Source organism: Vigna umbellata, chromosome 3, assembly GCF_029865625.1.
Source record: "Vigna umbellata cultivar VRB3 chromosome 3, Vumbellata_1.0, whole genome shotgun sequence".
NCBI classification, from domain to species: Eukaryota; Viridiplantae; Streptophyta; class Magnoliopsida; order Fabales; family Fabaceae; genus Vigna; species Vigna umbellata.
This window is the reverse complement of record NC_142167.1, coordinates 55,734,512-55,761,861: the sequence shown is the minus strand read 5'-3', so window position 1 is coordinate 55,761,861 and position 27,350 is coordinate 55,734,512. Positions and strand designations below refer to the sequence as shown.

General features: G+C 36.8%; 1 pseudogene; it reads right to left on the bottom strand.

Annotated features, from left to right (window-relative positions):
* Positions 1-14,602: 14,602 nt before the first annotated feature.
* On the bottom strand, positions 14,603-15,456 carry LOC148203036 (uncharacterized; annotated as a pseudogene).
* Between the last annotated feature and the right edge of the window lie 11,894 nt (positions 15,457-27,350).

Genomic DNA, 27,350 nt, shown 5'->3' with positions numbered 1-27,350 from the left:
TTAACGAACGTCATTTACCACTTGAATCAGTTGAATGAACTGACTCTAAGAAGATCCGATCAATACTCAATAATAATTTAGGTACAATGGCTCTAGGCCGAATTCAAATGGATAGAGACACCTCAAGACGATTAAATGACCATACCGAGAACAATTCAATTATAGAAACCGACTGCCAGTCAATGACCGAACGCGGTACACGAAGTTACTGAAATTTGGACGAACGCTATTTCCACCCGTTTGGTAAGTAACGACAAGGACGAGCGTTCGGTATAAGACCGAGCGCCACTCGTAACGTACGCTTTGGGTCAAGACCCATCGCGGAGTTGTACTCATAATAGAAATAAAAATAAAGGTAATACGAGATGGTGAAATTAGGATTTAGGAATAACTGAGTGTTCAAAGGTATATTTATAAAGTTTCTCAACTCCTCACATAATACTCAAGGCATCTACGTTTGGCCGAACGCTCAAACGTAGCACTAATACAAGAGGGCATTCGTCCTCAACTAGGATTCTTTCCGAATGAAAGAATCCATTACCAAATCATTTTCATTAGAAAACCGAACGGTCAAGGACCGTCCAGTAACGTACGTACACACTCATAAGGGAATTTCTTATCATAGTCAATGTTATCAAATTTCAGTTTTAACATATAGTCTCACCCATCTACAATCATACCATATTCAAATAATCATATCTTATATCATTAAATCATAGAAATCTCATACAGTTCATGCATCATAACATAGCCCCATCATTTTCATATCCAAATCAATTCAACGAACGTTCATGCAACACATATTCATATAAATTAAATTAATAAGCTTCCCTTACCTGTAGTGTGAAGTACGTCCTTCTGACTAAAACTCAGTTCGTAGAAATAAGATTTCTTCTACCCTCAACGCTCAACCAAACTCTTCAAACTAAAACAATTTACAGAAAACCAAGATTGGTTCAGATAAGGTGACTTCATGCAACCAGAGCTAGGCTTGCATGTTCATACGGACGAACAGCTAAAGACGAGAAACTTACCAGTTTCAGAATCCAGAACTGTTCGGTTTAAGTAGAAGCTTGGGACGCCGGAATTGCTCCTACGGTGCCTGAATGATGATCGGAGAAGAGGAAGGGTGAGTTTTCTTAGAGAAAAGATAGGGTTTCTAGAGAGAAGAAGGAGGAAGATGGAAGATCAGATTTTTGGAAAGAGAGTGCATGCAGAGGAGAGTGGAGTGTTTTTCTGAAAATCAAAGTTTTTCTCTACAGTCGAGAACGAATGTCCCCTCTTCAGTCGACACCTGTTTTCCACTAACTGATTTCCGGTTCTCCTTCGCTTGACAACTGGCGTTTGTCATCTGAGTGTCAAGCTCCCCTCTTGACACGTGAATTCCACTAACGACACGTGCTTGGATTTTACTGGTTCCTAACTTTTTTTTTTCTGGTTCTGACAGCAGTAATCAGATTTAATTCAATAAAATTGTTTATCTTGGTTCAATGGATTTTATCCCCCAGCTTAATCAACTACACTCAGGCTTTTCAACCAGGATTTGCTAGGCAAAGCTATCAGACACTAGAGACAAAACAGGACAACCACAAATTGGCAAATAAGAAACAAGATTTTATTGCAAGTTTACATAAATGTAGCTGCACCATGCATACCTCAAAAATAAGCAATTAAACCAACAACTTGTCATCGACAAAAGATCTAAAAATGGTGGTTTGGAGGTGAAAACACACAGAGCTGTTAAAACTCAAGATTCTTTGCCATGAACATGTTTAAATCAGTGAAAAGAACTTGTGATCATAGTTAATTGATGTTAAACAACAATGTTTCTAAGATTCAGTTATCCAGATCCAATTATGTGTTAAATTATACAACTCCACCAACCAATTTAAGATATAATGAGTCAAATAACTTCTGAATACTTAATTGGTCTAGAAAACAATTAAGAGAACTTGAATAAGGAACTATGAAAAGAATTCAAGATGTTCAACAATGAAATAGTGGTAAACCAGAATTTAAAACTGGAAAATTTACTCAAACAAGGAAATGTAGTTTCAGCTAACTGCTTTTAAACACTATTCTGCAGAGATTTTCACAATGGCAACCAAATAATGGAAGATTAAAAAGACAAGCAGAACAAAATACAACAACACAGTTTAAACAACACTTAGCTCAATGACGTGGTGCTCAAACCAAGGCTTTGGATACCACTTGATGGAATTACTCCCTGACCTGGAACATCAATTTCAAAAGCAGAATACCATAGAGCTCTCTTATCCTTTTGAAAACTTATCCTGTAAAGCAAAACAATAGAGTTTTTGGTCCCCATAATCTCATTTGGGTACATGCAAGCAAATATCATTTCACAACTTTAACCCATGCATATTTTCCATTTGGAATTCCATAATGTTTTATTCTACATTTGTTTGAAGTATGTCCCTTTTTCATACAATAGAAGCAACAAACAGCATGCAGTTTGGTTTTTACAATTGTTCCTTTTTCAACCCAAACTTTACGTGTTCTCCTATTTTGTGGTTTCTTAAAATACACATTTTTGTTTTTGAAAGGATCCAGCTTAATATCATTTTTCACACAAGATGCAGATTGTGTTACTTTCATAAGCAAATTTTCCAATATGTCAATATCAAACATATAACTCTTGCAAGACAAGCATTCAACAAGATTATCAACAACGGTAGACTCTTTTATTTCTAAATTGAAAATTTTATTTCTTAAAATAACTTCCTCATCTAAATCCTTCTCATATTTAATTTTCAATTCCTTAAATTCCTTTTTCAAAATTTTGTGAGCAATATTCAATTTCTCAGATTCATCCAGTAATTCAAGAAAAGCCTTTTGTAAATCAAATTCACTAGAGTCAAGACCAGAGCAACTTACTTGGCTTGCAGTGTATCAATATTAGTTGTCAAACACAAGTTTGCTTATTCACCAGAATCACTTGATTCATTATCCACCCAAGCAATGTAGGCCTTTTTCTCTTTGTGAGTTTTCTTTTTCTTTCTTTCTATACTTCTTTTGTTGCTTGAACAATCAGCTTTCACATGGCCTCTTTCACCACATCCATAACATTTGAAGCTTGAAGAGGAACCTTGATAATCCTTCTTTTCCTTCAAGATTTCGCTTTCAGATGATTTATCTTTGGCCATCAAGCATAGATTTTCTTGCTCATTAGAATCGCTTGAGCATGAGGAGTTTGATGTAGAGCTTGAATCAGACAGTGTCAACTTATCCACATCTATGACTTCATTATAAGTGAGTCTTAAAAATTTCCACATTTCCTATGCACTTTTATAAACAGAAACTTTGAAGAATTCATCAAGGGTTACTGTAGATAAAATTATATTCTGAGCCTTAATATCAAATTGGGCTCTTCTGTTTTCCTCAACAGTCCAGTCAAAATATGAATTTTCTACTTCTACACCATCAATAGTACGTTTAGGAATATAAGGACCATTTTATACAGCTTCCCAGATGCCTTTGTCAACAGACCCCATAAATATTTCCATTCTGACTTTCCAGAATGCATAATTATCACTAGTAAAAAGTGGTGGTCTGTTGATGGAAGCACCTTTGACATACACTTGAGTTTGATGACCGGCCATTTTCGCAAACGTTTGAAAAAATATCAAAAGTTTGAAGAAAAACCCTAACAATTAATGAAAGAAACCATGTAGAATAAAGAACCAATTCAATACATGAGAGTTTCAAAGGATTACATCGATTCCCCAACAACAATGAAGGTTTAGTTCACCATAGACATGGTGAAACTAGTTGAAAAACAATGAAAGAATGAAAGACCGAACCCTAGAATTTGAAGAATAGAGCTTGAGCATCCAAAATCCTCCTTCAAGGGGTGAAGAAAGTGTGATTTCGCCTCTTTCTTTCCAAAGATACTAACCCTAATTCGACTAAACCTTATATAGTTTCCTAAGGATTACAAGAAATAGGCCCAAGCTCAAATTAATGGCGCTTAGCGGCACTTTTACTGCTCAGCGGTGAGTCGGGTCTTCAAAATTGACGCTCAACTTCAGTTTTGGCCCTCAACGGTGACTGCGGGACTCCAGAGTGCCGGTCAACGGTAATAATGGCGTTCAACGGTGACTGCGACTCTTCTTTTAAGCATTTTCACTTCCTTTCTTGAGTCTAGCTCCTTACTACTTCAACTTCTTTCATCTAATTCATCTTAATTCTTGCAAAACAAGGAAAACCAAGCATAAAACCCATCCAACTCTCTTATTTCCAAAACATACGCAAAAGCATGATTCCAAGCTAGTTTCTAAGTCATAAAGGTTGTTTTTGATGTCAAAATTAAGTATAAAAATAACAGGTTTTCAACTGTTATCAATGTACTGTACTTGGCCTAATGAACTATGCTTGAATGGTTTGGCTAATGTGTTTGTGATGAGTAATATATCTTGTGCTGCTTTATTGTGTTTCTTGATGTTGAGATGATGCATGGTCTAGTCTTATAGACAGGTGGTTGCTCATGATTGTTAGAAACTGATGCATGATTTCAATTCTGGTTAACTTACTGGGCAGGATGTTATTAAATTTGTGGAACTTGATTTAGCCAGTGAGAGATTGGGCTCCAGAGTTTTTGATTGATTGAATGCTATTGCTTTGAAAGCATGATTGATTTTTCCTAACTTTCTATGATTAAACCACTTGTTTGCTTGTTACATTTGATCAAGGCCATGTTTTCTTCTCCCTTATAGCCAATGCCAATAGGTGAACCCAACAAAGAACAATGTTTCTCTTTACCCTTTGAACCTTGAGTCTAAAGTTGAAAGTTAAAAAACCCTTTTTGAAATCCTTACCTTGAGTTAAGTAGAGTATGTTTATGTGGTAATGGATAATGGTTCAAGTTTGGGGTTGTGAGAAACCGGAAAGAACTTTGTGAAATTCATTAAAAAGCATTAAGCAAAAGAGAAGAAAAGAAAGAAAAGAAAAGGTTAAGCTCAATGAAAGGAAAGTTGGGAATGATTTGAAGATTGGTTTCTCACATAAAAGAAGAAAGAAAGTTTATTATTAATGTGAATAAATGAATTGTACACTCTCTTAACTCAAGGATTTTGTTGTCTAGAAAAATCAATTTTCTTCTTAGCCTGGCCTCAATACAAACCACAAAAAGTCCTTATGATGATAACTTGCTTGTAAGTGTGTTTGATATGTGGTTAAATGAAAGGCAAAGTTGATTCATGTGACATGGTGATGGTAGAGTGTAAGAGTGTCACCTCACTATACACCTTTGAGTGCTTGAGTGAAACACTTTTGAGTGCTTGAGTGAAACACTAGTCTTTTGGTGAGGAATAGTTCCATGCACTATAGGATAACATTCTTGCTTGGTTGTTGATCATTCATGAGTTTGCATCTGTTATATATTATGAATATGTGAGCACCATGGTTGAGCTTGTTTGACTAAAGCATCACTGCATCTTGACTGATATTTTATGATAAGCAGTTATGAGTGATTACTTGTCTTAGAAGAAAGTGCTTTGTGATATGCTAAACCATTGAATTGTTATTTAGGCTGAGTCACATGTTGTTTTGCTTGAGCACAAGCAAAGTTTCAAGTTTGGGGTTGTTATAACGATTGATTTCACCGTTATTTGGGATTAAATTTTGATAATAAATGAACCCTTTTTGACTTACAAAATTGTTTGTTTTCTTGTTTTTAGCTTATTTTGTTGAATAAGAGAGTTGAGGTTATACTTAAAGATTTTATCACTAAATTCCCTTGATTTTGTAGGAAACTGGGATGAATTGGAAGAGGAGTTAAATGTCAAGAAGTTGGAACTTAGAAAGGACAGAAAGAGCACCAGAAGAGAAGGCTGCTGAAGGTCGCAAGACTCTTCAAATCTTTTTGCAAAGTTAGAATGATCTTTAAACTTTCTTCGAATGTAAGTAAACGCGTGTGCAATTTAAAGTAAAAGAGATAGGGGAAGAAAAACAAACACAAGGTTTTTATCCTGGTTCGGCCTCAATGCCTACATCTAGTCACCCTTGCAATCAACCTTAGATTGAAGGATATTTCACTATAATGATTTGAGAATTACACGGAAGGTTTTACAGTGAACACAGTCTCACAATGTAAACACGTTTCCCACTCACTATCAAATATAGAAAAGAAAACACCTGCACACACACAACCACACGTTCTTGCTCCAGAAACCCTTTGAGAATCCTGTCTCAAAGTCCAAAAGCTCTTTAGTCTTCTTTCTGTCGCACACGACCAGGGACATAGCACAATCAACAAGTGCAGTAACCTTTTCTGATCACAGCAAATACACCTCAATAGTGCGAATCAGACCAGCCAGTCCAGTTCTCAACAATCCTCTCAAGAATCCTTCAAGTTTCTTTACAATCTTCACTTTTTGATTCTTGGAGCGTATGTGTAATATGTAAAAACTTTCTCGCATCAAAGATGTGAAATATGAGAGTGTACAATTGATCAAAAGTTTTTTTTTAGAAACAGAAGTAATGCATCAATTTATAGTTTTCATCATATCAGACACAAAGTAATCGATTATGTTAGTAATGTAATCGGTTACATAAAAACTAGGTGTAACAGAATTACAACTAACACTGTTCTTAATTGAATGCATAATTAATGTAATCGATTTGCATTTAATGCTAGTCAAACATATTTAAAGTATGATCGTTATAGCAATTATGACTAAGCTAAAAATAATTTTCAAAAGATAACAGACTTAATTGAATACATGAGTTGTGTAATCGATTAAACTAATCACTTAACTAGATTTTGAAAACTTTTTAGTTCAAGTGTGATTAGCTTTTCAGTTCTGATTTGTACAATTCTTATTCTTTACATTCTGTTTTTTTGTGTAAATTTGTAGTTGATTGATCTGTGTATATGTTTGTGTTGATATTAAACCTTCCTGACTCACACATTGAGGGCAATATGCCTCTTAAGTGTGGGGGTGGGAAGGTATAGGTTTAATTTTTTTTTTGATGTAAATATAACCCTGTTAGCATTAGTTTTTGTAGTAAAATAGGGGTAATTTTTTTTTCTAAGCTGTTTTTCCTTTGGTTTTAAGTCTATTTTGGTTTATAAATACCTAGTGTAGTTTATTGTTCTTGTTCTAATCTATAAATACCTTTCATAATCTGTTTTAGCTTTTGTAAGTCAGAATAGTTTAGGTTCATCTTCTGTCAATATATTAGGTAGTTTAGGATTGATTTGAGGTTCCTTTAATCTTTCTGACTTTGATTGTCTTGTTTTCAATTCTTGTTCAATTCTTTGGATCTGTTGCAGCTTTTAAATATAATTTCTTTAGGATTTGTTGGTTTTAAGATTTCTTTTCTTGATTAGGTTCTGTTTTAGTCTTAGAATTCCCTTTAAGTTCTGTTTGTTTCAGTTCTTGTTTAAAGTTTCTTCTTCTTGCTACGTCTCTGTTTTAATACATATAGGTTCATTTTAATTTGTTCTCTTCTTTTTCATAGTTCTTGTTTCTATTCTTAGGGTCTGTTTAGGTTCTTGATTGTTGTTTTCTTTTGTAGATCTTCAATTATTTGTTTAAGGTTGAATATAATTGTCTTGGTCTGGTTTAGTTTTATAGAGCTTTAGGTAATGTCGTCTAGGTACTTTTAGGTTCTTTCTAGATTCTGTTTCACATTTCATTCAATTCTTTGCTGATTTACTTAACTTCTTAGCTTTGTTTCTTTAAGATAGATTGCCAATAGTGTCTTTAGATCTAGCAGTAGTTTTTGCAGTTAGTTCAGTCTTAATAAGCAATTTTTTCATGATAGAGAGTAGCAAGTCCAGTTTTGACAAATTTTTAACCCTGGAGAGTTTTGGGCCAAATTTTTTCTTTCTAGTGTAATTGCATGCATGTATAGCCATAGTTCTGATTTTGTATTAATTCTCTTTGAGTGTGCTTGATCTTGATGAAACTTTAGAGATGATCTAGGCCTTCTTTCTTCTTCCCATTCACATACATTTCTTTCCATTGTACCCTCATTTGAGCCTTAACCTTTTCTTTGCTTTCCATCCACAACATACTTTTTCACCACCAATAAAGCAACCTTGAGAGATTTGTGACAAGTAGGGAGAGTTCATAAACTCAAAAAGCATAAAAGAGTGAGGCCAGAGGTGAAATTGAGAAGAAAAAGAGCTCTAAAAAAAAGAAAAAAAAAGAAAAATGATTGATCTGAAAAGAGAAGAAAAAGTTTGAAAAAAGAGAATATGAGAAAAATATAAAGAAATAGCTTAAAAAAAGAAAAAAAAAATAAGAGTCTGGCCAAGCAAAAATGACATACATGCACTGAGTTTCAGATTCTCCCTTCTTTCTTGCATTCTTCTCTAATCCATTCCAGCTTTGCTTTCTCATCCATCTAGCCTATTCCATTTTCCCTTACATTACAAGTCATGCAAGTCCTAGTGATTTAGAGCTATCTTGATTCAAGCAGTGTCAATTAGAATTTCTCCAAAGTTGTGAATTGTGGTCTATCATGTTATGTGGAGTGAAACACAGGTTGACCTAAACACTTGAGTGATTTGAGAGAAACACTTTATCCTGTAAGGTTGAACTTGGGCTGCTACTTCTCTGAATTGTAATTTTCTGCTTGTTTTGGTTGAATCTAATTGTCATTTACTTGCTAGAGTTGTTGAAACTTAGATTTGGAGTTGATGATTCTGTTTGTGCAGTTCTGATTAGAGAAAAATAACTGGTAGTTGTGTAATTAGCAGAGTTGAGTTGATTGTGATACAGTCTAGTGTTCCTTGCTTTTGTAGTTTGAGTCTTTGCTTTTGCTTTTTCTTTTTAGTTTGTCCATGCCCAGGAGGGCAGTTATGTAAGTGTGGGGGTGTGATAACTCCCTAAATTTGCATTCTTTTAGGTGTTTAGGAGTCTAGGTTAGCCTGTTTTTCTTTTTAATTGTTTAAAAGCTTTCTTGAAACACAAGGAAAAAGATTTGTTTATGCAGCAGAAATATAATCGATTCAATACAGTATGAAGTCGACTGAATAAAAAGTACAGGGATAGAAAGATCAAACGCTGAGTTTTTATACTGGTTCGATCAAGCCTACATCCAGTGTCCTTCCAACCATAGGAAGCCAATGCACTATAATGATCAAGGTTTTTACAACAAGGTTTTTATAGCGAACTCACGTCAAAAATATAAAACACCTCTCTAACCCTCTAATCAAAATATAGGCATATACAAAACAGACTAGCAGCAAGAATCCCCTCTCCTACAGTTCAACCCTTTGAGCCACCCACAACGTCAAGAACGCAGTACACTCTTCTTCCTATAATCACAACAAGGAAACCTCAATCCAATCTTTACAAGATTGTAGTCTCTGATCTTTCAGTAACACCCAATGTGCAGATTTGATCAGCCTTTGTAAGTGCAGTTAACTTTGATGGAATCCTGCTTGACGTACCTTCTTCAATGTTCTCTTTTTGTATTTTTACATTTTATTGTATACGCATTTTAGCTTTTGAGGAGCATGGGTTACTATAAATACCCATCTCCACCAACATATTTTTCACTTTCGAGATTAATGAGAATTGAGTTTTCTGAAACCAGAAACAATTCTCTCTTGAGAGTCAAGGCTAGAGAGTCCAAGGACTTCCTCTAGCCACCTTCCAGCACACTGCCTTCATTTTTACCAATCACCATTGTGCTTCTCTCTCATCATCCACCCTGGTTCACCTTTCCATTGATATTGTGTAGCTTAGCAGCCACGCGTCAACGTCCTCGTTGCTTCGTTAGCGCATCTACCAGTGTCAACGCTTTTACCTCTACATCAATCGCCACATCTTCATTTCACTCTCGCGCATGCCTCACACATCACAGAGCTCTCTTCGTCGTGAGCCATTGCTTCCATCACCGTAATCCTCTTTGTCCTCACAGATCCATCTTCTTCCACCATTTCTTTTGATTTCCACCGATTAAAACCTTTTTTCACCTTCAATCCACTTTTCCATTGATTGAAACCTTATTTTCCACAATTAGAACCTTTTTCGCCATTCAATCTCCATTCCATACTGATTAATCGGTTCCTTTTGAGCTTCTTTCCATTCCTAGGGTTCCAATGGTCCAGAATAGGGTTCATCGTGTTCTTCTCTGATTTTAGGGTTTTTCCATCGAACAAACCATAGATCTTAAGGTTTTCTTGAATCAGTTCATAAATTTGGTTTGTTCGCTCTCTGTTTCTCGTTCTCTCTCAAGATCGTCATATTCCGCTACGTCTTTCACTCTATGGAGGAAGCTTCGAGGGGTCTGCATCGCGCCTTCGGTCACTTCTCGGAGCCACTCGCCCATCAAACTTGCTCTTCAAGAATCCACAAGTAGATGATCACCACGGTCACTTCTTGTTTCTTGGAGCTCTTTCCCTTTCTCTGTAAGAATGCACTTTCTGCAAAATATATCACAAACTGTTAGAATCACAAAAAGTTCTTATAGAAATCAAGTTCGCATCAATTTATAGATTTTCACAATTCAAACGCATTTTAATCGACTTAGCTACTAATGCAGTCGAATATAGCAATTCTATTATAGCAGTTAGCAGCAATCAATGCAATTAAGTGAACGTACAATTAATACAGTCGAATCACAATAAATGATTGGTCAATATACTTTAAAATATAGCCATTGTAACATTTAACTCAAGCATTAGTAGAATTTCAAAACTGTAACAGACTTAGTCGAATGCAAGTTGCATATAATCGATAATGTAACATAGTTAAACAAAGATTTGAAAAACTTCCTCTTTGAAAATACTTACAGCACACTTTGAAAACGTTTATGCAAAGCCACGAGTTTTAATCGACTCACCCCATAATGAAGTCGACTTAAAATTGTTGTTTTGCCACACAATTAAAAGTTCAACATAAGTGCTTGTGGTTTTCCTTTTATAAAACATCAAACATGCATTCCCAAATAAAATCAATTATATAGCACAGTGAAATGCAATGTATCAACACAATCATGTTCTCAATGCTTTTAAACAGATTTACACATTGATTAAAACATATAAAATGTAAGCAATTGAACATGTAACACATAAACATCACATGTGTTATTAATTATGTTGTCATCATCAAAAACCAGAAGCTCTGAGATTGTAGGTTCAACTAGACCAGTGCTCTTCCTATCAACAATCTCAACAATTATAATTGCTTCAAAGTTTTTTATTGGTTTTTTCATTAAACTCGAATTTATATCAATCTTCTATATAAATTTCATTAGGATAAATTTTTACTTTTATCATTTAGTATTTGCATTGTGTTTTATTAATCTTTTGAGTAAAACTTTATAAGAATCAATTATTGAAAAACAATTTTGTATTCGTTGGAAAACGACTTAAGGCTAATTTAACCCTATTTAGTTTCTTAACTAATAACTTAGAAATACTGAAATTGTCTTGTTATGTAGTAGTAATTTGATAACGTCAACGACAACATATGAGTTGTCTTTTGTGATGATCTTCATGAACAAATGGTAAGTTAGGTGATGATATGATTATGATGGAAAACAATAAAGCCACAAACAATTGTATAGTTTTCTTTAGTTGCTTTTATATAGGAATTCTTTCCTTTTAAACAACTATTATAGTTTTCAGTTGATACATACATGTGTTATATTATTATAGTTATTAAGAAAAATAACTATATTATTATAATATTTTTTAACAATTTGTTTTGCAATATCAAATTTTTTAATATTTTATTTAAAAATGTAAAATTTAATAATTTTATATTATTAAATAAAATATTACAACAACAATAATAAAATTAATATAAATAAGAATAATAAATTTAAAATAAATTATTAATATTAATTAGGTTTTTTATATATATTAATTAATAGAAAGGAGAATTGATTTTTTTTTAAAACAATCTGTTGATAGGGGAGCAATATGAGTGTTGAACCCACTTCCTGATATGTTTGTTTTTTATGATGACAACACATTGCTAAGCTGATTTTTGTCGCCTTAAATCAGAACAAACTCAGCTTTCCCACTAATGAAGTATAGGGATAACCAAGGATCAATCCAAGGACTTGGCAAAATTAAGTTTGAAAATGTAGAGTTAAGTCTTCTACTATTTTATTTATAATATTTACTAATTATTATCTACAAGACAAGGTGGGGAAAGAAATTTATTGCAAAAGAAATTTGAGAAGAAAAGAAATAAGAAAAGAAATTTGTTTGAAAAGAAAAGAAGAAAATAAAATGTAAGGAAAAGAAAATAAAAGAAAATAGAAATTTAAACTACTTACGACAGAAACAGGACCTAATTTACAAGCGTTACTATGATCAATTACAACTGGAAATATCAAAACAAAAACAAGTAGAAATCATTACTTAATTCTAGAACCTAATTCATCATGAAAGAATTAAAAGAAACATACATCTTCCTAAGCTAATTAGGATTCAAAAACATTAACCAAACCTACACATCATAAGCTCAACAGAATCATCAAGAAAATGTCCAAAGTAAAACTTAGAATCTAAAATATACATAAAAACTAAATTCTAGAATGAAGAAATCAAAATTCTAATCAAGAAAGAAATTAAAATTTAAAATCATAACAGTGTTGCAAAGAATAAATTTTAAATGGCATAAAATGAAAGACAAAAGAAAGAAATTGAAAAGAAACTAAATTTTATTGCAATTGAAACAAAATTACAAGAACACGATACCAGAGAACACCGGGAAACGATCCACGGTCTGTCACTCCATGGAACTCCTCTGCACAATCCAGTAGCCAATAGAAATCTAATCAATGAAAGCAATGAAAACCTATCTCTACGCGAAATCGAAAGCAAAATGGAAAAACCCTAACTAATCGCTCAAGAACTCTCTCGCAGAGCCTCTTACCCTCCGCGTTACTCCCTCTCAAGCTATGTGCATGCCCTTTTATAGGATCAAAAGCAAAAGGAAAGAAAGAAAAAGGGATAGGGAATCTTCGACGATTCGTGCTTCCCATCGGACGACTCTAGTTTGCTCTCTCGCGATGTATGCATCTTCGCCCTCCAATCATCTTCAACCTCTGATTTAAGCGCTCACACGTGCACTGGGAAGTAACTCGAGCTTACTTCATCTTCTCATTTCTTCTTGTGTAAAGCCCTAGCTCCTCTTCCTCTTTCATTCTTGCCAAACTTAGCTCGAGAGAGTGCTTCTCTCAAAATGATATGCTCGAGAGAGACCCCAAGGCGAATTGCAACCCTTTGCTCACTGAATTGCAACCCATTGCATAGCAACCCAATCAAGGCCCAATCTATTGCTCACAGATTCAACCTTGCAGAGAAAACAAATGCAATCAGCCCAATCTTTCAATGTAGAGGCCCAATCCTGGAATTTCAATTCAAATATGAACAAAAAGAGCGATTAGCAATTAAAGTGAAAGAGGCCAAAAATTAAAAACCTATTTAAGAAAAAATAAACAAAAAGGATTTTTATTAAAATATTTTCCAAAAAGAAATTACTAATTTCCTTTATTAAGTCATGTTTATTTTATTGCATTTGCATTCAAAATCCCAAAAATATGTTCTTTAGAGTCTTAATTAGTTGAGTAATCACATAACTGTTTAGTGCCGTGAGTCTCTTGGGAAAACGATACTTGGTCTTACCATGTTTTATTACTTGATACAATTCGGTTACACTTGCTGAGGGTTAACAAGTTTTTGACTCCGTTTTAGGGGATTGAAAATTTGTTCATCACCAACTTGAAGAGAGTCGCTCCGACCTTTGACACACAAACGCGAGCATCTCCTATTCACAAGACTTGACAAGAGAAATGAACTAACACTTGAGAACTTCCTCAAATCACACTGTATTCTCAAATGACTTAAATCCTTTCTAAAGTGTTTGGCCAAAGGTATATATAGCCTACTGGTCCGAAACTAAAAAAATGCATTACAACTGGCAGTGATAATCGATTATTATAAGTAATAATCAATTATATGCGAGACTTGGATCGGTTATGATATTTAACTCGTCAACCGGTCGGCTCGAGTTCTTCACCTTCTGCCGCTCGGTTTGATTCGTCACAACCTCCTGCCGTTCGGTTCCCTTCTTCTCTCATACAACTTTCCACCACTCGGCTTAATTCTCGTATACCTTCCAACACTTCATTTTATTCTAGTGTTTGGACTCAATATCGTTTGACTTCTTTACAAAGCCGTTTGGTCCGTAACTGTGTTCGGCTTGTGTTCGACACCATTTGGTCGTTAACTATTCGGCCTGTGTTTAGCTTGTGTTCGGCCTCCACTTGTTCAGCCTTTAACTGTGTTCGGCCTTAATATGTTATACGCTGTTCAACCTTTTTGATACGACCGTTCGGTTTTCAACTGATGATGACCATTTGGTCTTGAACAATGTTCACCCTTTAACTGTTGTATGTTGTTCGGCCTTTATTGTTAGTGATCGTTCGGTCTTCTAGCTGTGTTCAGCCATAAATAGTGTTCGGCCTTTATCTGTTATATACTGTTTGACCTTCAATTGCTGAGTGACCATTCGGTCTTGTGTTCGGCCTCTTGTTCCTTTTTCTCGCGGACCCACAAACAAGAATGCTTTTAAACTTAATACAACAAGGATCTTCATATACTTCACTTTGTAGCATCATGAAAATCATTATCTTCATGACACTTATGCTCCACATTGGTAACAAACTCTTCCCCTGATGAATGTTGTGCATCCTCATTGTGCTCATATGTTATGTTATCAAGATCAAGAGCATCTAGACTAGGAACGATTGCTCCATCTAGGTGAATATTTTCACTATCATTTTCACCTTCAACTTGCTCAATCTCAATAACATCATCTACCTATTCAGTTATCCATTCATCATCTGATTCAATGTCATCAAATGGAAGAGCAACAATTTTTCGAATTTGTCCTCTTTTCAACTTGTAGTTATACATCTAATAAACTAGATCATTCATCTTTTGTTGATGCAAACAATCCCTTCTCTTTGTATGAACCTAAATGAAATATAATATTTTTTGTGAAAATATAAACATAACAAAGAAAATTATAAATTAAAAATAATTTAAATTACCATTTCAAATGAGCTCCAATTACGCTCACATCTAGAAGAACTACAAGTCAAGCTTATAATTCGAATAGCAAATCTCTTCAACTCTGGAGTTCCACCACCAAACATGTCCCACCATTCTTCAGGATTTAACTCTTTCCTGCACTCCTTTGCATCTTCAATTCCAAAAAGTCCTCTAGCATAATGAAATTCAACAATTTGTAAATTATATTTTCTTCTTTTTGCCATATCTGGTGCCAATCTTCTCATGAACATATACAATCCTTCTTTCACCTCTCCACCATCACCACATTTAAAGTTAGGTTCATAGTGGACATGGGGGTTTAAAAAAGAGGCAGTTGCATGCAAAGGCCTATGAAGTTGATTATCCCATCGAGCATCAATGATTCTCCAAACCTCTTCATAAGTACATTAATTATGCTATATCAGAAATAATTTCACACATAAGTAATTAAACTTTGAATGAGTAAAAGTTAGAAAATTTACCACTTTTTTATATTGTTAATGTTTGACCTAGTCTTCTCTTTTGCACAATCCACCTCTTCATAAATGGAACTCATTTGGGTTTTACATCTGAGTCCACTAATCTCAAGACTACCATAAGAGGGGCAACAACTTTTAGGGATGTGGAGACATTCTTCCAAAACTAGTTATCTAGTTGATAATGGTTGAAAATACCGTTATTTGTGATGTCATTTTAACACTAAATGCACCCTTTTCTTCTTAGAAACTTGCTTGGAATCATGTTTTTGTGTTAAGTTGTGTGAATAAGAGAGCTGAGGTTGAATTTGATGGTTTTATGACTAATTCTCCTTGTTTTTGTTGAAAATGAGATAGTATGGAAAGTAGGGACGAAGTGCTAAGGAGATGCTCGAAGCTTGGGCGCCCTTTTTGGAGGCTTGAGCGCAAAAGAGTGCCGCTCACCGCCCGGGCGCCTTTTTTAGGGCGCTTGAGTGCCGGAGGCACGAAGCTTGGGCATCATCTGGAAGGGTTAAGCATGGAAGACCATCGCTCACCGCCCGGGCGCCCCTTTTTGGGCGCTTGAGCGTCGGAAGCACGAAGCTTGGGCGCCCTCTTTGAGGCTTGAGCGTGGAAGACCACCACTCACTGCCCGGGCGCCCTAAGTGGGGCGCTTGAGCGCCGGCGACACGGGCTTGGGCTTGTTTCTGTTTTGTCTTCACTCTATTTAAAGGACTCAGGCGTCCTATGTTTTATATCTCTGGCTGGAGCAACAGAACACCACACTCTTCCACTCTCTGAAGGCGGATTTGGATGCAGGATCCTCTATCCTATACTTTTTGGGTTTTGCTATCTCATGCTTTCCCATTATTCATCTAGTTTCATCATGTATATGGTGAACTAAACTCTATTTGTTGTTGGGGGATGATGTAACCTTGTGAACTCTCATGTATTTGCATTGATTAATAATTATACATGCTTTTTCATTAATTGTTAGAGTAATTCATGTATGCTTATTACATGCTTTGTTTAACTCATTCATGGCATGATATATGAATTGCATGAGTGCCAGGAGGTTCCTTACGATTCAGGTTCTTGTTGAATTCTCCTAAGAGTAATATTGCTCAGGGATGAGGGTATGAGTCTTGGTCGTCTTAAAGCTCTTGATCTTCACATTTAATTACTAGGAATGCTAGGAATTGCATGAACAGGTGATTAAGGACAAGCTTCTTCACCGAGGGATCGGGTTTAAGTGATTTAGTGAGTGATGTTGACATTAATGCATAAAGAAGAATTCTTACATACATGAGAGGGAACTTGGTGAAATCTAACCCCAACAACATATTCATCTCATTTTATAAACAACATCCATTCATCTCTATGCTATTCTGCTATTGATCAAACTACATTCATATTTAATATTCTGTCTTTGCATTTGAAACCAATGATCTCATTTTCTTTAAGTCTTAATTAATCAAGTTATCACACGACTGTTTAGTGTTGAGAGTCTTGTGCGATTCGGACAATTTTATAGAGAACCACAACAACAATGACAACAACAACCCTCTATATCAGAAAGATGGGCTATTATGGATGATATGCTTCCACAGTTCATACAGATGTCTGATTCTCATCGTAATAACACTCAAGCAGCATGCAGAAGGATGTAGATGCATTGTAGGTTCATAATTCAGAAGCTGGATGATTTTGGGGGCAATATGGAAGTTACCCCTAAAGAGGAGTGCAACGCCATTATCATTGAAAGTGGCAAGTGTACCGAATTGCACAAGACTCTCGGCACTAAACAATTGTGAGATAACTCAATTAATTAAGACTTAAATAAAATGAGTTTGTTGGTTTCAAATGCAAAGACATAAAATTAAATATGAATGCAAATTGATCAATAGTAGAGTAACACAGAGATGAACGGAGGTTGTTTATAAAATGAGATGATTATGTTGTTAGGGTTTGATTTCACAAAGTTTACTCTCATGTATATAAGAATTCTTCTTTTTACATTAATATTAACGACACTCACTAAATTACTTAGAATCCGATCCCTCGGCGCAATAAGTCTGCCTTAATTCCTAGTTCGTGCAATTCCTAGCGTTCTTAGAAAATTAAGTCTGAAGATCAAGAGCTTAAGATGACCAATTACTCATACCCTCATCCCTGAGAAATATTACCCTTGGGATAATTCAATAAGAACCTGAATTGTAAGGAACCTCCCGACACTCATGCAATTCATAAATCATGCTACTAAATGAGTTAAATAGAGCAAGAATTGAAACAGATGAATTCCCTAATTATTAATGAAAAAGCATATAAATTAAGAATCAATTCAAATACATGAGAGTTCACAAGGTTACATCATTCCCCAAAAACAAATAGAGTTTAGTTCCCCATATACATGGAGAAACTATATGAATAATGGAAAAACATGAGATAGTGAAACCCTAAGAGTAGAAGAGGAAGTTCCCGCCTCGAGATCCGCCTTTAGAGAGTAGAAGAGGGTGTTGTTGTGTTGCTCTAGCCAGAGATAAAAAACCTAGAGCGCCTGGGTCCTTTAAATAAAGTTGGAAAAGAGTAGAAACAGGGCCCAGTCCAAAAGAGTCGAAATAGAGCAAAAATTGGGCCGGATCAGCAACGCGCGACGCTCGGGCGGCCAATTTAGCCGCCCGGGTGGTAGACGTCGATTTCCGGAAGGCTTGAGCCTCCAATTTCGCCCAAGCTTCGGGGGTCCAACGCCCGGGCAGGCTAGGCCGCCCAGGCGGCGAGCGTCAATTTTTCCACGCTCAAGCCTCCTGGAGGTCGCCCAAGCTTCGTGTGGTTCCCTCTTCTAGGTCTTTTGTAGACCTTTCTGAGCTCTATATCCTTAGCACTTCATCTCTGCTTCCTGTATTAACTCATTTTCTATCAAAACAAAGGGAATTACTCATAAAATCATCAAATTCAACCTCAACTCTCTTATTCACACAACTTAATGAAAAAGAATGAGTTCAAGCAATTTTCTAAGCCAAAAATGGTGTATTTAGTATCAAAATTACATCACAGATAACGGTATTTTAGACCGTTATCACTGCTCCAGTTCTACTGCCTTGGGCTTGCTCCTTTGGCCACGCGACCACATTATGAAAGTCATCCATGGTCCACCTATGTGCTGGGGGTGTATCATACATCCCAATAATCATCTCAACTGTGGCCACTTTCCCTCTGTGAATGGATTGCATCCTAGCATCTATAAGAGACATATACATGTCCCTCATCTGAAATGGCTCTGCCTCTTGAGGCTTTGCACATGCCTTACCCTGTGGTGGTCCTCTCCCTCTACGAGGACGGCGTGGTGGTACTGGCTGAGCTGCCTCATCACCTCCACAATATTGTCTGTAATAGGCCTCATCAATAGATTTCCTAGGCCTCTCAAATGGTGGTGCAGATATATTCACCCCAGCTAGCTCACATAGGTGTGTAATCAAAGAGGGATGCCCCAAGGGTGCTTTGTTGTTCGTAATGTTGGCACACACCTGTATCTCATTGGCTATGACCTGGCCAATGTTAATGCTCATCCCTCTGAGCACACAGTACAAAAGAAACGCCCTGCTAATAGTAATATCCGAGACATGTAAGCACGGCTGGATGTTGGCATGAGAAAATGCCATCCAATACTTTGCTAGAGGAGTCAGATAAGCTCTCCTGATGTTCACAATTGCACCATTCCTGTTTCTCTGAAAGTGCCCTCCAGGCACACATAACACACTCTCCACATCACCAAAGTCCGCTCCTTCTTCCATATTTAAAGCAAACTGACTCTGCCCACCAGCCCATTCAGTATCTAAAAATCTGTTAATGGAGTCAGGGTCATACCAAATGGCGTGTCCTCTAACATAGCTCAAATAATCCTCAGCAGGATGATCACCTAACCTCCTTGCGTTGGTGTAGAATTCTTTCACCACTGCTATGTTAGTTGGTGCAGGGTAAATGTCTAGCTTCCCCTAGTTCCTGTGCTCCAATTGCTCTCCAAACTGTGGAGCAAAATCAGGTATCAGTCCAGCCTTCCTTTCCATTAATAGCCTCCTATCTTGGACAACTTTGAAGTGGCACTCATGCTTGCGGGAAAGCAACTTGTTGGAGTAATAACGGTCTGGTTCTTTATCCTTCCTCTTTGATCCCAAAGTCTTGATCCTCTTGCCTGATGATGAGGCCATCCCTATATCAAACACAATTCACAAAACCACAAGAAACATCATTAAGCATTAGTAAACCACAAACAACACCCTAAGATCATTCCTATCTCCGCTGAGGGCAAACAGAACCCCTCAGCGCAACCTGTGCATCAAACCAGTAACCCAACAAGCTTAAAAACTCACTTTGCAGGAAGCACGCTCAAGGGAAATTTCCGCTAACAACGATTCTGTAGATTTTTAAAAATTGCCCAAAACATGTTCTAATCTCCACCCACATGCAATCTTCCTAGTTCTAGACCCAAATCAAGCATTTTAATCGGTTCAAACATCAATTAATTCATCTAATCATGCATAAAAATCAAAAGCCCTAAAGAATCATTCTTAGACAACTATGTTCATATCAATCCATGCTTTCAAAAACCCTAGAATGTAAAATGCTTGTACTTACTTGGGTGGAGATGTTAGATGAGTGAAAAATGCTCTAAGAAAGTGAAGAAATTAGCCCCCAACAACAATGCTCTCACCAAACCCCCAAACTTGAGTGGAAACATGGTGCAAAAGTTTTTGAAAGAGAGATTTTGTGAAGGGGGAAGAAGGGAAAAGTGAAGAGAACTCTTTGGAGAGTGCTTAAGAGTGTGTGGGAAGAGGGAGATCTGAAAATGGAAGCAAAGCCGCACCCTAGGGTATAAAAATAACCTAATGGGCCTAATCCCGCTGAGCCCAATTAAAACAAAATGGTCTGTCTAAATTTGCAACAGTCGCGTTCAGCGGTAAGTACCGTTGAGAGGCATTCGCGACACCAACTCTCCTTCTTCTTAGCTTGCCCTAGGTGTCCTATACCCATGCCTCTCACTCACACCATGCATTTAGGTTCTCACATCACTCATACATTCAATCCCTACAATGCAACTAGAGCAAAATCAAAACAAACAAAGATAAAGTCAATCAATTGGGTTGCCTCCCAGGTAGCGCTTGTGTAACGTCACGAGCCTGACCCAAAATCCTCTAGCACCTTACATTAAGTGCAAATCTTTCTTACCAACACCCATCAATAGGTGCCTACTAACCTAGTATCCTTCAGTAGATACTCAACCACCTTGCATCCATAAGTAGATGTTATACCAAACAATCTCAAAACAACATAAATCAATGTCCCAAAGTTTATAAAATTACATCACCAAAATAACAAAATTAAGGAAATTAATGTCTTAAATCACTGGGTTGCCTCCCAGTAAGCGTTCTTTTAACGTCATTAGCTTGACCCAATAAAGCTCAAGTTCCATCTTCAATGTTGATGTTCCTTTTTCTTTCATCACACCAACTCATCAGCTGCTTCCGATCCAACTTTTTTACTGTCCTTGAATATGGAGCTTCAATCTCTATCACTTCATTCTATTTATAGTCTTTCACAACCACAACTTGTTCTTGAATCTTACCGGTATGCCAAGTTTGAGTTGTGCCTCAATCAAGTCATCATGAACCTTCCTTTCTTTGCCATCTTTTTCTTCTTCCCTAACCTGTGACAAGAAATATTTTTTACCTTTGAAGACCGACTTTGCAGCTTTTGAACTAGTCAAGGGTGCATCCTTACATGCAGCTTTATGACTAGCCTCCTTTTCTTGAATCTGCTGCTCCACTTTGAAGACATTAAAGATCACCTTTTTCTCCTCGGTCTTGAAGCATTATCATCCCATCATCCACATTGATGATTATCTTTGCCGTTTTCATAAACGGTCTTCCAAGAATGATTGGGACCTTCTCATCCTTCTTCATCTCCATCACCACAAAGTCTACCAGGAATTTTAGCTTGTCTATGAAAACCACCACATCTTCTGCCACACCATAGGGTTTTTTCAAGATCCATCCGCCATTAGCAAAGTCACATTTGTTGGTTTGACTTCAAGATCACCAATCCTTTTGAGCAGAGATAAAGGCATCAAATTAATACTTGACCCTAAATCAATTAGGGCTTTCCTTATATTCTCCTTCCCAATGACGCAAGGAATAGTAAAACTTTCTGAATCTTTCACTTTTGGAGGAAGTGGCTTCTTCTCAATAACACTACAATCTCCCTTTTCATCTAGATATCTCTTCTTTGTGGAGACTTGCCTCATGTGCTTTGCATAAGCTGGAATTTGTTGCAGTGCTTCATTCAAAGGTATTGTAATCTCCAATTGCGTGAAGATATTTTTAAAGCGCCCATATTGTCTCTCTTTTTCAATCTTTTCACTCCCCTTAGGATAAGGAATAATTTTTTCATTTTTCTCAATTTTTTTCTCTCCCCTCTTCTTGTCTTTCTCTTTTCTCTCATCCTCACTTATTATCTCTTCTTTTTCTTCTCCTTTATCTAACTCAACACTCTTTTTTTTTTCTCATACATTCACCCTCTTATCATCTGTACTTACAATAACTTTACATTCTTCCCTATGATTAACCTTAGTATTAGCCCCAAAACTCTTATCAGGCATATCCTCCAACTTCTTAGCTAATTGGCCAACTTGCATCTCCAAGTTTCTAATGGCGGCTTCAGTGCTCTTGTGGTTGGAGATTATTACATAAATTGTTGAAGAGTGTCTTTTAACTTTGTTGATCTCTCATTTAATGCAGAGACTTGTTGAAATAGTGATGGTTGTTGTTGTTGTCTATTAAATTGTCCTGCTTGTCCAACTTGTCCATTCTGACCTTGACCCGTGCTTGGGTGAGGTTTCCACCCTTGGTTAAAGTTACCTTGGCGATATGGAAATTGATTGGCCATGAAATTTACGTCTTCTAAGGCCTCCACTGGAAAAGCACATTGACCATTGATATGGTCACCACCACACAATTCACAAAGTTGTTGTTGAACCTGTGAAACATTCTTCAGCTCCTTTGGCAACTGAGCGAGTGTCTTTGTCAAATTCTCCAACTGTTGAGTTATGATTTTATTTTGTGCAAGCAAGGCATCATGAGATCGCAATTGTAAAACTCCCTTCTGTTGAATTGGAGCTCCTCTCTCATTATGTATCTCATTGTCATTAGTAGCCATGTTGTCAATCAATTTAGTGGCTTCCTCTAGAGTCTTGCATTTAATATTACCTCCAGTTGAGGCATTGACCGAACGGTCTCTGAAACAAGTGAGAAAATGGAAAATGCAGGAACATAAAGAAGCCGAACAGAATAGACAACATTAAAGTGAACCGAAACAATAAACCGAACATAATAGACGACATAGTGAAGGAAAACGGTAAACTGAGCAGTCTTAAAACAAGATGTGTGAACTAATATAAATGGCGCAGTAATAATAAAAAGAACGTTTGACTAATAACGAAATGCACATTGCAGCTTGGAATAAAATTTCAAAGAAAATTCATAAAGCGCTTGAACCAATTAAAATGCACGGCTGAAAAAAAAAGTTAAATACTCTTAAAATTCAACGTTGAGGTAAGAAGTAAAATGATGAATTGCATATTGAAAACCGTGAATGTTGAATCCATGAGTAAGTTGCTTTCGCGTGCACATATGCGCCTCCTTCTCCAAGACCAAGGGATCCGCGTGTTCCTTTCTTCCGGCCAATGAATCAGCCTTTTCTTAATGAATCATCACCGTCACCTCTTCACCCAAAATCCAAAGAACCGTGAGTGCACCAGGCTGAAATCAAAACTAGTTGTTGCTTTTGCTTTTGAAACTCTCCATTCCAGCAGCCGTGAGACAACCCAGACATCACTTCATTCTCCTATTAAATCACTTCTTCATTTCTAAAGGTAAATGAATCTGCAAAATGTTTAATCCAATAAACGAAAGTGGGGTAGCCTTTCTCCGTGGCAGCAGCTTTCAAATCACCGTATCTCCTCTTTGCTTCCAGCCGTGACACAGCTTGCCTAACCTAATCTAATTCCTCATTTCTCAAGGAAAAGACATCTTAAAAGCATTAAACACAATATAAAAGTAGCATAGCCTTCTCGTTCCAGCAGCCGTGACTTCACGTTGTCACCTAAGAACTCAACAATGTGCTCCTCTCATTCCGCGTGAAACTCCACGTGTGCTGCTGCCCAAGCTTCACTCTTTTCCACCTAATCTCTCCCTCATTCCCGTGCTTCCACCTGTGCCTCATACATTGCTTCACCAAGCTACTCTTATCCCAAACCGAGACAACACTTTCCCCATTCCAAGCTCACATAATGCGAGAAAAGATTGAATAAAAGTGCACCAAAACCAAATGGAAAATTCAATCAGAATTCAGCAAAAGGAATAATCATTACAACTGTTCATTCATTCCATTCAAAGACCACGTTCAACTCTCCGAAAAAAAATTCAAAATTCCAAATAGCATAAAAACTAAAAACCGAGAGTGTACCGTGCAAATGGCAAGTGGCGGCTAACCTAGGCCGTGTGCTCCCTTTTAATAAGGGTGGGGTCCACACAAAAAACCCTAAGGTGCCAAGTCATTTACCTTCACATTTTGGGTCTAGTCTACTTTACCAAAAATTGTCCCAAAATATAAAAGTTGATACAGAAATTCTAAACTACTGAATTACAATTTAATTAATTCTAAAATGTCTGTGTGGAGAGTCTTGAATTTATTTGGCATTCTTCCTGATGTCCCAAAATGTATTTCCAAAATTTTCCTACACTTCAAAAATGCACTTAATCAGCTCAGAAAACCCAAATTAGCGCAATTACAAATTTCCGCCCAAATTAAGCACAATTCGGAAAACGGGGAAATAACAAACAATTAAACACAATTCCCTGGTTTATTTAAGTGCAATAAACTAAATATAATTCAAGAAATAACGACTCATCAAAATAGACCACACTTAGTCTTTTGCACTCCTGGGCAAAACCAAGACGAAAACTAGGGAACTACTCAAACATCAAGGAGGTGACATAGACTCGACAGACAACAACAAAGACTCCAAAATAGGAACACAGTTGCACAATTCTCACAAAATCTGGACAGTAAAAGGTATAGGCAGAATCCCACACAGAGTCAATGAAAGCAGATACTCAAAGAATCATCCAAATAGTTCAGTACAAGGAAAACAGTCAATCAGTTCAAGAGATGAATCAAAAGCAACAGAGCCTCACAGATGCACACAATCAATGTCTCTCTCAAGTGTTTAAGGTAAATCAATGTCACTCAATGCACTCAAGAAAGAAAACACAAATAGACTTGGCAAGCCTCTAATATCAACACTCAAAACATACGCATGTTCAAATCAAAAGGTCTTTTATGGATGTAATGGGGTCAAGGACAAGGGAGGATAAAATATGGATAAAAAGCTACAAACCAAAAGAAATAGAGGAGCAATGGGAAACAAGTGTAAACACATTCAAACACACCCACAACCTCTAATTCCATCCTCTTCTTGACTCCATTATTCACAATTATTCACATTTTTTTTTTCACTATTTTTCTGCTCTCTTTTTTTTTTTCATCCTATCTCTTTTCTTTTCTCTCTTTTCAAAACAAAACTGTAAAAGACAAGATACACATATATTTACCAAAACAAAACAAGAAAAGGAACCAACTAGCCAACTCATCAGAAACCCCCAAGAGACCACACTTGTTCCCAAAACACTTCCAAAGCTCCAAAATTCCCTAAGGTTAAGGTAATCATGGTTTTTCACTTAGGGCTAGTGTATGAGCATTCGAAATAAAGAAATGGGGGAAAGTATAGGCTCAAAAAGGGTTTTCAAAGGATTAGAACAAAGTAAGCTTATTTGGCTAGAGAGGCTCAAAAACAAAACTGCCTTTATCACTTCCAAACATGCATATCAATCAAGAATTATCAACAAGAGTCGAGCCAAGGCATATGTGCAAGCAATCAAGAGACATATCACACACAAGAAAGAACATAAAGTGGCTCAAATTCTCACACAGGGCATTTGTGTCACAATCAATTCAACTCTCAAACATCATGATCATCTTCCAAGCAAAGAAAAGCAAGGAATCCAACATCTCAGAGTATCAATGAAGTAAAGGAAAAGACGAGTCTACAACTTAAACAAAGTCCAGAAATCAAGAGAAACATGTAAAACTGTACACAAGACAAAACAAAAACTACCTAGAAAAGAAAAAAAATTTAACACGGAAAACAAAAACTAACAAAGAAAAATCAGAATCTCCCCCAATAGACCACACTGAAACTGCACAGTGTCCTCAATGTGTCATAAGCATAAGATCAGAAATCAGAACAATCAACAGATCATGGACAAGTGCAATAAAAGTAGGAAAAGGAGGAGAAGAGAAAAGGAAAACTCCCTTGATCATAGTGGCAGTTGCCAATTTTGGACTTTCAGGGAGATGTTTTCCACCATAGTATCCAGCAAGGAGGTTTTGAGGACGAACTGCTTCATCCTCCAAATCTGATCTAGCAGTGAAATGTTTTCCACAGCTGGATCTATGCAGTGATTGTTGATGAGCAGGTTCAGCAGGTGCCTGTTGATGTTGAAACTTTCGTGAATGCTGGCACCTTTGTCTTCCAGCATGGGTGCATGTTGGTCAAATTCATTTGTACCTCCTGCAATAGGGTTAGTGCAATGTGGTTCCAAAGAAATAACATGCAAGGGTATAACACCCAAATTATCATACTGAACCTCAAATACATCCTCAGAACATGAATCAATTTCAAAATCACAAGCAATATCAACTACAGACTTAGATTTATGTTCAATGCATGGAGAATAAACATTCGGATGCGATAGCGAAAATTGGTTCTCATCATGCATAGAGGGAAAATTAAAATCAGACTCAACAACAATACAATCATCAACATACCCCTCAACAACATAATTATCAACAAAATCACATTGAGGTATGTTTACCTCCACTTCCCTAAAGATTGGTAAAGTGGTGGAATATGAAAGTTGTCTACCTGATTCAAAATTACTGCTTATACCTGCCTGGTCCTCAAGATCTTCAGCAGTCTCCTCAGGTGCAAGAGTAGGGACATTTGAAGGTGGGAAAGTATGTGGCGCAGTAGTAAGCTCATAACTCCGCTCCCCATCTTCTATGTGGATGACACTAACATCATCAGGAATCAGAACAGTCTGAAATGGTGATTCCTCTAAATCTTGAGACTGTTCCTGATTAAGTTGAGTGGTCATTTGCCCTATCTGATTGCTCAAGCATTGAAGGTGTGCTCTGGTCTCTTGCTGAAACTGCAGGTTCTGCATGGTCAACTGCTCCAACAACTCCTGCAATGTAGGCTCAGAAATAGAAGGCTGAGGAGCTGTTTCGGCAGAAGCATCATATTGCTGACTCTGACATTGCTGGACTAGTGGAGGCATGAAAGTACTCTGGAATGGTGGTTCTTGATATTGATGTTGTGGAGCATTGTACCATCCCAAGGTAGGGTCATTCCATCCAAGACCGTTGTCGTATCCATCTTGCACATGGGAGAATTTGCTCAGAAATTTATGCTCAAGATCTTCCCATCTGGTAATGGATCCTGGAGGAAGAGAGTCTTTCCAATCTTTTGCTGCTCTTTCTAATGAGTGCGGGAATGCCCTTAAGAAAACTAGATCGTCCGGGACATTTGGAAGTTTCATTAAAGAGAAAATTCGATAAAACCTATCCAAATGTTCATGTGGGCATTCATCTGCAAGACCATAAAACTTGGGCAACAAATTCATTAGTCCAGTGGTGAGAACTAAATGATCACCATCCTCATTAGG